The sequence below is a fragment of the Bufo bufo genome, chromosome 10, assembly GCF_905171765.1.
Source record: "Bufo bufo chromosome 10, aBufBuf1.1, whole genome shotgun sequence".
Lineage (NCBI taxonomy): Eukaryota > Metazoa > Chordata > Amphibia > Anura > Bufonidae > Bufo > Bufo bufo.
This window is the reverse complement of record NC_053398.1, coordinates 40,856,650-40,867,974: the sequence shown is the minus strand read 5'-3', so window position 1 is coordinate 40,867,974 and position 11,325 is coordinate 40,856,650. Positions and strand designations below refer to the sequence as shown.

The following is an 11,325-nucleotide window of genomic DNA, read 5'->3' as shown; positions in this document are numbered from 1 at the left end:
TGAGCACACTGTCTGACATTTAGTGAAGCGATTGCTTGAGAGGATATGTCCTCAGGAGCATCATGTCTGTAAGTTTATATTATGTACATTTATAAGGAGCATCATATAAGTTTAGATTATGTATATTCAATTACCACTGATGAATTGGGATATAAAATCACACTGAGGATTAATATCACGTGCACTGTGTATTACCTGATTTATAGGTTAAAGGGTAATGATTGATCACGGATTTGCACAGTGATCATGCGACCAATTTGCATGATGATCATGTGACTAGTTTGCATAGTGGTCATGTGGCCAATTTGCATAATGATGATGTGATCATTGGTCGTGATCGCATTGAGTATGTGCCCATTTGCATGGTGATCATTTGGTCAATTTGCATAATGTTCCTGTGACCATTTAGGATGGTATATGTATTTGTGTATACACACATTTGTTTGCTTGAGAAAGACCGAGAGGTCGAAATGTTGCAATTTTTTGTGAATAAACCAGCATGAATTGAAGACCAGTTTTATTTTTGTTTTATTCTTGAAGATTTGGGGATGCTACAGACAGGTATCCAACATTGTGGGCACCACCACCATACTTTGCTATAGATTCATAAGTGCTGCAACTTTTTTTCTTTTTTGAGCAAGGATCACATTGTGCGCCGCTATTCTTCTCTGACTTGTGTAGGGACAGGATGTTGCTGCAGGCAGGGAGAGTGTTAGGCCTTTATTTAAATTTTTTTAATAAGTCTGAGGGTGACCTCTACACATTATGGAGTGGTGCAATAAAGCTCCTTTGCACCAGTGAGACAGAAATACCATTCTAAGGGTAACGTGTTGGCATTTTTTTTCGGTGCAATCCAACTCCTTTGCACCAGTAACAGAAATATATAATAGTGCTAAATGTGTGGGTGAAACATACCTATTGTTCTAGTGAAATAACCTTTACTTGCAACTGTCAAAGGGATATATAATAGTTATTCTGACAGTTAATTGGGTCAGTGTGACCTACCTATATTTTTTTGTTTTAAAATACACTGTACTTGTCACCGTCAAAGGGAATAAATAATAGTTATTCAGCAGGTTAATAAAGTCAGTGTAAACTACCTATATTTAGGGTTGAAAATGCACTGTACTTGTCACCGTTAAAGGGAATATATAATAGTTATTAAGCTGATTAATTGGGTAGGTGTAACCTACCTATATTTTTTGTGTTCAAAATACACCGTACTTGCCAACGTCAAAGGGAATATATAGCAGTTATTTAGTCGGTTAATTGGCTCGGTGTGTCCTACCTTTTCTTTTAAAATACATTGTACCTGCCAACGTCTAAAGGAATGTATAAGTTATTCAGCCAGTAAATTGGGTCGGTGTGACCTAGCTATATTTTTTTGGTTAAAAATACACTGTACTTGCCACAGTCAAGGGGAATATTTAATAGTAATTCAGCCGGTTAATAGAGTCGCTGTGTCCTACTTTTTCTTTTGTTTTAAAATAAACTGTACCTGCAAACGTCAAACGGAATATATAATAGTAATTCAGCCGGTTAATTGGGTCGGTGTGACCTACCTATATTTTTGGAGTTTAAAATACACTGTGCTTGCCACCGTCAAGGGGAATATATAATAGTTATTCAGCCGGTGATTTGGATCGGTGTGACCTACCTATATTCTTTTGGTTTAAAATACACTGTACTTGCCACCGTCAAAGGGAATATATAATAGTTATTCAGCCAGTTAATAGAGTCGGTGTGTCCTACCTTTTTTTTTGTTTTAAAATACACTGTACTTGCCAACGTGAAAGGGAATATATAATAGTTCTTCAACCTGTTAATTGGGTCGGTGTGACCTACTTATATTTTGGTTAAAAATACACTGTAATTTCCACCGTTAAAAGGAATATAAAATAGTTATTCAACCTGTTAATTGGGTCGGTGTGACCTACCTATATTTTTTTGGTTTAAAATACACTGTACTTACCACTGTCAAAGGGAATATATAAGAGTTATTAAGCTGGCTAATCGGGTCGGTGTGACCTACCTATATTTGGGGTTCAAAATACGCTGTACTTGCCACCGTCAAAGGGAATATACAGTCAGGTCCATAAATATTGGGACATCAACACAATTCTAACATTTTTGGCTCTATACACCACCACAATGGATTTGAAATGAAACAAACAAGATGTGCTTCACCTGCAGACTGTCAGCTTTAATTTGAGGGTATTTACATCCAAATCTGGTGAACGGTGTAGGAATTACAACAGTTTGCATATGTGCCTCCCACTTGTTACGGGACCAAAAGTAATGGGACATAATAATAATCATAAATCAAACTTTCACTTTTTAATACTTGGTTGCAAATCCTTTGCAGTCAATTACAGCTTGAAGTCTGAAACACATAGACATCACCAGACGCTGGGTTTCATCCCTGGTGATGCTCTGCCAGGCCTCTACTGCAACTGTCTTTAGTTCCTGCTTGTTCTTGGGGCATTTTCCCTTCAGTTTTGTCTTCAGCAAATGAAATGCATGCCCAATCGGATTCAGGTCAGGTGATTGACTTGGCCATTGCATAACATTCCACTTCTTTCCCTTAAAAAACTCTTTGATTGCTTTCGCAGTATGCTTTGGGTCATTGTCCATCTGCCTTGTGAAGCGCCGTCCAATGAGTTCTGAAGCATTTGGTTGAATATGAGCAGATAATATTGCCCGAAACACTTCAGAATTCATCCTGCTGCTTTTGTCAGCAGTCACATCATCAATAAATACAAGAGAACCAGTTCCATTGGCAGCCATACATGCCCACGCCATGACATTACCACCACCACCATGCTTCACTGATGAGGTGGTATGCTTAGGATCATGAGCAGTTCCTTTCCTTCTCCATACTCTTCTCTTCCCATCACTCTGGTACAAGTTGATCTTGGTCTCATCTGTCCATAGGATGTTGTTCCAGAACTGTGAAGGCTTTTTCAGATGTCGTTTGGTAAACTCTAATCTGGCCTTCCTGTTTTTGAGGCTCACCAATGGTTTACATCTTGTGGTGAACCCCCTGTATTCACTCTGGTGAAGTCTTCTCATGATTGTTGACTTAGACACACATACACCTACCTCCTGGAGAGTGTTCTTGATCTGGCCAACTGTTGTGAAGGGTGTTTTCTTCACCAGGGAAAGAATTCTTTGGTCATCCACCACAGTTGTTTTCTGTGGTTTTCCGGGTATTTTGGTGTTGCTGAGCTCACCGGTGCGTTCCTTCGTTTTAAGACTGTTCCAGTTGTTTTGGCCACGCCTAATGTTTTTGCTATCTCTCTGATGGGTTTGTTGTGTTTTTTTCAGAGCCTAATTATGGCTTGCTTCACTGATAGTGACAGCTCTTTGGATTTCATCTTGAGAGTTGACAGCAACAGATTCCAAATGCAAATAGCACACTTGAAATGAACTCTGGACCTTTTATCTGCTCATTGTAATTGGGATAATGAGGGAATAACACACACCTGGTCATGGAACAGCTGAGAAGCCAATTGTCCCATTACTTTTGGTCCCTTAACAAGTGGGAGGCACATATGAAAACTGTTGTAATTCCTACACCGTTTACCTGATTTGGATGTAAATACCCTCAAATTAAAGGTGACAGTCTGCAGTTAAAGCACATCTTTTTCATTTCAAATCCATTGTGGTGGTGTATAGAGCCAAAAATGGTAGAATTGTGTCGGTGTCCCAATATTTATGGACCTGACTGTATTATAGTTATTAAGCCGGTTAATTGGGTTGGTGTGATCTACCTATATTTTTTTTTTGTTCAAAATACACTGTACTTGCCACCATCAAGGGGAATATATAATAGTTATATAGCCGGTTAATTCGGTCGGTGTGACTCACCTATAATTTTTGTTTTAAAATACACTGTAGTTTCCACCGTCAAAGGGAATATATAATAGCTATTCAGGCAGTTAATTGGGTCAGTGTGACCTACCTAAATTTTTTGTTTTAAAATACACTGTACCTGCCACAGTCAAAGGGAATATATAATAGTTATTCAACCGGTTAATTGGGTTAGTGTGACCTACCAATATTTTGGGGTTTTAAAATACACTGTACTTGCCATCGTCAAAAGGAATTTCTAATAGTTATTCAGCAGGTTAATTAGGTTGTTGTGACCTACCTATATATTTTGTTTTAAAATACACTGTAGTTGTCATCGTCAAAGGGAATATATAATAGCTATTCAGCCAGTTAATTGGGTCGGTGTCACTCACCTATATTTTTTGTTTCAAAATACACTGTACCTGCCACTGTCAAAGGGAATATATAATAGTTATTCAGCCGGTTAATTGGGTTAGTGTGACTTACCAATATTTGTATGGTTTTAAATACAGTGTGCTTGCTACCGTCAAGGGGAATATATAATAGTTATTCAGTCGGTTAATAGAGTTAGTGCCCAACTTTTTTTGGTTTTAAAATACACTGTACTTGGTTAATACTATTCAGTGTACTATTCAGCCGGTTAATTGGGTCAGTGTGTCCTACCAATTTTTTTTTTCCAAACACTTCTTTTGCATCCATGACACGGATAAACAATTATTCATCTGTCAGGCAATTTTGTGGGTGACAGTAACAAAATGAGGAAAACATAAATTAGGGGATGTGGCCATGGTAGTGGTATAGATGGTGTTGGTGGTGGTGGAGACCCTGCTGCAGGGAGAGGAAGTTATTGATCCGTACCAGCTACGCACCCAAATGAAACACCTTCCTCTGGTGCATGTAGGCAACAGGACATTATGCAACATTTTGTAGTCCCGAATACCGCTCTAAGAATGGTGAGGCCAGAACAAGTACAGGCGGTGGAAGATTGGAAGGATGACAGTGTCTCCACTTCCTTCACATTGTCTTCTACCCGGTCCACTGTTTAAAGCGCAAAATTGCCACCGGCAGCCTACGGGCATCCATCTTCCACCTCAACCCCTTGCACATCAGACAAGCAGTCTGAGCCCCAAGTTATGCAGCAGTCACTTATGCTTTTTGATAACTCTGCTGGCGGGGTTTTCCTGGGCCATCCACCTAGCCCTGCCCCAGAAGTGATAGAGATTGAGTGCACTGATGCCCAACCACTTATGTTTGAGGATGAGGACGAGGAAGAACCACCGCAGCACATCTCTGATGACAAAATACAGGTGTCAACTGCTGTGGCTTTCTGCAGTGTGCAGACCGGCCAGGAGGGCAGGGGTGAGGAGTGGGTGGAAGATGATGATGAGGTCCTACACCTTACCTGGCATCCAGGTCATGCCAGTGACGCATGGAGTTCAGAGGAAGAGGAGCGGGTCACGCAGCACCAGCTTCACAGCAAAGGGCGGTAGGGTGCAAAAGCAGAGTGGTCGGCCCCCATCCAGTACGCCTGCTACTGCCCAACGTGCCAAGAGACATAACGCACCAAAGCAAAGGAAAGGGAGCAGGAGGAGACTCTGGCGTGGCAGTTCTTTAGGCATTGTGCTGACAACAGGACACGGGTGGTGTGTAAGCTGTGCAGTCAGAACCTGAAGCGAGGCATAAATATTCTCAACCTGAGCACCGTCTACATGATCCAGCTTCTAACCGCAAAGCACAAGCTGCAGTGGAGTAGACACCTCAAAAACCATGAAAGTTCAGATGCTCCTTCTGCTCCCTCTTCTGCTGCAGTCTTGGCCTCTACCTCCCCCTCTGGAGCAACAGGGGCACCTGCCACCCCACAAACAGACAATGTGGCAGCCACACCAACACCACCGTCACCCAGCATGTTTACACTTTCCCATGGAAGCGTTCAACTGTCCATCCCACAAACCCTGGAGAGAAAGTACCCCCCCACCCACACATGAGCCCTAGCCCTGAATGCCAGCATTTCAAAACTGCTGGCCTTTGACATGCTGTTATTCCGTCTGGTGGAGATGGACATTTTTACAAATGTAATGACGACAGCTGTCCCGCGATAAGTGGTTCCCAGTCGTCAATACTTTTCCAGGTGGGCCATCCCTGCACAAACAAGTGGAGGAAAAAATCAGGTGTACTCTGTGCAACGCCATTAGTGGCAAGGTCCACATAACTACCAACACGTGGACCAGTAAGTACAAGCAGGGACGTTATATCTCCCTAACTGCCCACTGGTTAAATGTAGTGGCGGCTGAGCCTGAGGTGGACAGCAGTTTGGCGCATGTCCAACCACCACCAAGGATTTCTGGACGTTTCTCGTGCCACCTATTGCCTCCTCCTACTCCGCTTCCTCACCATGTCAGCGGAATACCTGCACGACCAACTTCATCACAGCCCGGGGGAATCGAGAGCAGGCTGTTCTGAAACTCATATTTTGGGGGGAAAGACCCCACATCGCGCAGGAGCTGTGGGCAGGCATGGAAGAACAGATCGATGAGTGGTTGGTACTGCTGAGCCTCAAGCCAGGCCTGGTGATGTGCGACAATAGGTGAAACCTCTTAGCAGCTCTGGGGCTAGCCAGTTTGACGCACATCCCTTGCCTGGGGCATGTGCTGAACTTGCTGGTGCAGAGGCTCCTCAAGAACTACCCAGATATGTCAGAGCTGCTGCAGAAAGTGAGGGCCGTCGGTGCACGCTTTCGGCGTTCTCACCCTGCTGCTGCTTGTCTGTTTGCTATGCAGTGTAACTTTGGCCCTCCCGCTCACCGCCTCACATGAGACGTACCCACAAGGTGGAATTACACCTTGAACATGTGGAGAGACTGTGCGAGCAGCAGCAATAGTGGAGCTGTAGCATGCACGGCTGAGTCGCTCTGCGGAACAGCAACATTTCACCACTAACTAGTGGGCCTACATGCGGGTCTTGTTTGCCGTGTTGCGCTGCTTCGAACACTCCACCAACATAGCCAGCGGTGATGGATGAGGATGTGGCACAGGAGGAGGAGGAACAGGGAACATTCCAACTGTTATCAGGACAGTCGTCCACAGGTGGCTCCGAGGGCGGTTCCTGCACCAACAGTGGACGGGTACACAACTGTCCAGCCAGGATACAGTTTTGGAAGATGAGGAAAATAATGATGAGGAGGAGGATCACAGCAGGGTGGAACCCAAATCTGCTCACTGGCATCAATGGAGCGTGGATGGGGGGATACAGAGGACACAGATAATACACCGGCCACCGAGAACAGCTTGTAGTTGCCTCTGGGAAGCCTGGCACACATGAGCGACTCTTTGCTGCAGTGCCTGCGCAACGACAGCCGAGTTTCCCACATTCTAACCGGTGCTGATTACTGGATTCCAGATACAAGGACAATGTGCTGTCCTTACTTCCGTCACTGGAGCATGAACGGAAGATGCACAAGTACGAGCAAATGCTGGTAAAGGAGCTACTGATGGTGTTTCCACCTGACAGCGGGGGCTCACTGGAAGCACGAGGCGGAGAAGGAGGAAGTTGCCAACGCAGCAGGGACACCATCAGCACCTCAGAAGGGAGGGTTAGCATAGCCGAAATGTGGAAAAGCTTTTTCTGCACGCCTAAATATTAAGCACCACCATCTGATACTGACCGTCTTAGCAGGAGACAGATCTTCAGCAACATGGTGGAACAGTACGTGTCCACACATCTGCATGTAGTCTGCCCCGTTTAACTTCTGGGTCTCTAAATTGGGCACATGACTTGAGCTTGCGCTTTACGCCTTGGAGGTGCTGGTCTGCCCTGTGGCAAGTGTCTTTGTGTTTAGCATGGCGGGGGAGGGGGGGTGATCACGGACAGGCACATCCGCCTGTCCATAGCCAACATTCATTAAAATGAACCAGGCATGGATCCCACAGGACTTGTCTGTACCTTGGCCAGAGTACAGAGGTATACCAGGCGCACCTATCCATTGTTGTACTCCTGAGCAGTTTGTGAGTTCTCTTGAGTTCAATGTTTGGGGGGCCTCTGTGAAAGTCATTATGTTTTTTTAAAGGAACACCCCCTTTATCCGTTGTGGCAATGTGAACATTGAGGGGGAGTTTCCCCAGGTTCCAGTCTGGGACTTGAGGCATGCTCATGTCCAGGGATCCTATTTAATCCTGCTACTGGATCTTGGGTGTGTCTCACTCTGGCGTGTCTTGTGAAGCAGAGTCCTGGTGAGCAGTGTTCCCTCTAAGCTGCGCGGGTGCGCGACCGCGCAGCAATTATTGTGCCCCCGCTCATGTCCGCTCAGCACCCGCTCACCCTGCCGCCGGCAAAATGCCTACACTAATGCCCACACTAATGCCCACACTAATGCCCACACTCAAGATGATGCGACCTGTGCGGCTCAGCGTGGCGCCGCCTACACATATTACCGCTCTACTGCTGCGGCTCCTCCTTTTTCTGACCGGAAGAGGAGAGGAGGACTGACTGGACTGAGCACGCAGCAGCCAGGCGAGGTAACGTCAGCGGCGTCATCTTAGAGCCTGAGGCTAGAGTGGTTTTACTGTCAGGGTAACCCATTAGTAAAAGCTCAGCAAAGACATTTGAACTCATGGGTTTTCAAAAGGGCATAATAGACTGCGCAGGAATGTATCCATCTGAGGCTCGGGGTCCAGGGGCCCCCTGGGAGTCTGGGACTGGGAGGACCCCACATACTGCAGCAATATAATACCCTGGGATACCCCAGATCACACAGGGTTGTCAGACATTAACCCCTCACACTTCTTAGCTTTTCTTCTCACAGACTCTTGTTATTTAGTTTAGCTGATACACTCGAACATGTCCACAGCTGTGGCTGCGTTACATTTACAGCAGGTTACACTTGTTTCATCCTTTTGGTTCCTGGTGCTGCCCTCCGCTATGATGCCCTCACCTAAAGGACCCTCATCTACAGTGCCATCACCTATAGGACCAGGGGCTTAGCTAAAGGCTCATGGGCCCAGGTGCAAGAGTTCAGCTTGGGCCCCCTTCCCTCAGTGCTCTGTGGCCAGGGGCAGGGAAGCACATAGCCTTCGTTCTGCCTGAGGCAAAAATTTAAACGGCACACCCCCAAGCTAAATTCTCAACCTAACCCCTTGCCTCCAGCCAGAGATGTGACGATCAAGGACTTTCTAAAATACTGGTGTCTTCTTATGTGACACAAGGGTCTTTGGGCCCCCTCAGGCTCCTGGACCCGGTAGCGACTGCTACCTCTGCACCCCCTATAGCTACGCCCCTGTATAGGACCCTCATCTACAGTGCCATCACCTATAGGACCCTTATCTACAGTGCCATCACCTATAGCACCCCCATCTACAGTGCCATCACCTATAGCACCCCCATCTACAGTGCCATCACCTATAGCACCCCATCTACAGCGCCATCGCCTATAGCACCCTCATCTACAGCGCCATCGCCTATAGCACCACCATCTACAGTTCCATCACCTATAGCACCCCATATACAGTGCCATCACCTATAGCACCCTCATCCACAGGGCCATCACCTATAGCATTACCATCTACCATGTAATTTAATCTTGCCAAGAACAACAGCGTGATGGCGCTATAGATTACCGTGCTAAAACGAATAGCACTATAGATGACTACAGTATACATTATATGCCCTGTACCATGCCGTACAATATGCATTATAATCCATACACCATTCTGTACAATATACATTATAATCCCTGCACCATGCTGTACAATATACAGTATAATCCATACACCATGCTGTATAATATACAGTATAACACCTACACTGTGGGGTTATTGTGTATATTGTACGGCATAGTGTATGGATTATACTGTATATTGTATGGCATGGTGCAGGGATTATAATGTATATTGTACAGCATGGTGCATACCAAGGGGAGAAACAGAACTGGATCGCACATCCACAATGCTATGCTTAGAGCTAATTAAACTCGATTCTCAGTGCAATAATAAAGTGTACAGCCCCCCATACTACATGCTGTACAAAAGGCATTAGGGTACATTTTGATCAAAAGGCATAAGCCCACTGGTGTATGAACTATACTGTATATCGTACGGCATGGGGCAGGGATTTTATAATGCATTCTGTACTGCATGGTGCAGGGATTATACTGTATACTGTACACCATGGTGTATGGATTATAATATATATTACACAGCATGGTGTAGGGGTTATACTGTATATTGTACAGCATGGTGTATTAACTATACTATATATTGTACGGCATAGTGCAGGAATTATAATGTATTCTGTATAGCATGGTGCAGGAATTATACTGTATATTACACAGCATGGTGCAGGGGTTACACTGTATTGTACGGGATGGCACAGGGGTTACACTGTATGCTCTTTGATGTGACAATTATCCTAGGTTTTCCTATCGCCCACCTTTAATGGCGCTGTGCCCAGCTCTGAGCCGACCCCGCTCAGCAGCCGCCAAGGCTTAGAGGGAACACTGCTGGTGAGGCTCTGTGTGAGTGGTCTCAGCCGGGTGGCTGAGGGGCCACGAGGCTAGGCGATAGCCTGAACTTTGGGGGATTCAGTGACGCCTGTGAAACAAGGATCACGAGGCCAGAGTCGGGAGGACTACTGGGCCACAATCCCCCAAAAGGTATTGAAGTGTCACAGCCTGTAGGTTGCTGGACTAAATGGCTGAGGAAAGCCGCATTTGTGTTCCATGTGTGAACAGGGCTCTCTAGGTGAGTCAGGGATACACTTATGTGTTTAGTTAGAGCCTAGCCGGGCAAGGGTTTGTTATTTTGTGTGGATGTCACACGTTATAAGTTGAAGCTGCCACTTCTTAACCTGTGCTTTGCTAAAGTGTCTGAAATAAAGCAAGAGTTTGGACACTATAACCGTGTCTGCGAAGATATCTGTGAGTGTGACCCCCTGAAAAGAGACGATCCCTGTGGAGCGTGTCTGTGAAAGTCATTAATTTTGCTTTAAAAATGAGGAACACCCCCTTTATCCGTCTTAGCTGTTGTAGGAGAGGAAATTCTTCTGTGGAGTGTGTGTGTGTGTGTGTGAAAGACATGAATTATTTAAAAAAATTAGGAACACGACCCTTCATCCGTCTAACTGCTGTAGTAGAGTAAATTCCTCTGTGGAGTGTGTCTGTGGCACTGGCAATTTTTTTAAAATTTGGAACACCCCTTTGGCATCCATCTTACTGTAGTAGGAGAAAGATTATTTTAATATATAGTCCTCAGATAGGGGACATGTGAGATCTATAATGGAGACAAATTTTTTACCCAGTTTTAACCCAAGACATACAAGCACCAAACTGTCACACTGTGGCCCTTAGCAACCTAATACAGAATTGACAGACACATGGGAAAAAACTAACAGAAAAAGTGTTGGCTTTATCGCCCACCTCCGCCGCCTCTTCCACCTACACCGCCATGTACACAGCCTCCTCAACTTCTTAGTCCTTTTGGA

The 11,325-nt window shown here is 45.2% G+C and overlaps 1 long non-coding RNA gene across 1 annotated transcript; it reads right to left on the bottom strand.

The window, feature by feature from the left end:
* Positions 1-8,569: 8,569 nt before the first annotated feature.
* On the bottom strand, positions 8,570-9,520 carry LOC120981021. The gene is made up of 3 exons (XR_005774606.1): positions 9,395-9,520; positions 9,217-9,246; positions 8,570-8,812 (listed from the first exon to the last, which is right to left on the bottom strand). It is a non-coding gene; the product is annotated as an uncharacterized LOC120981021 (long non-coding RNA).
* Between the last annotated feature and the right edge of the window lie 1,805 nt (positions 9,521-11,325).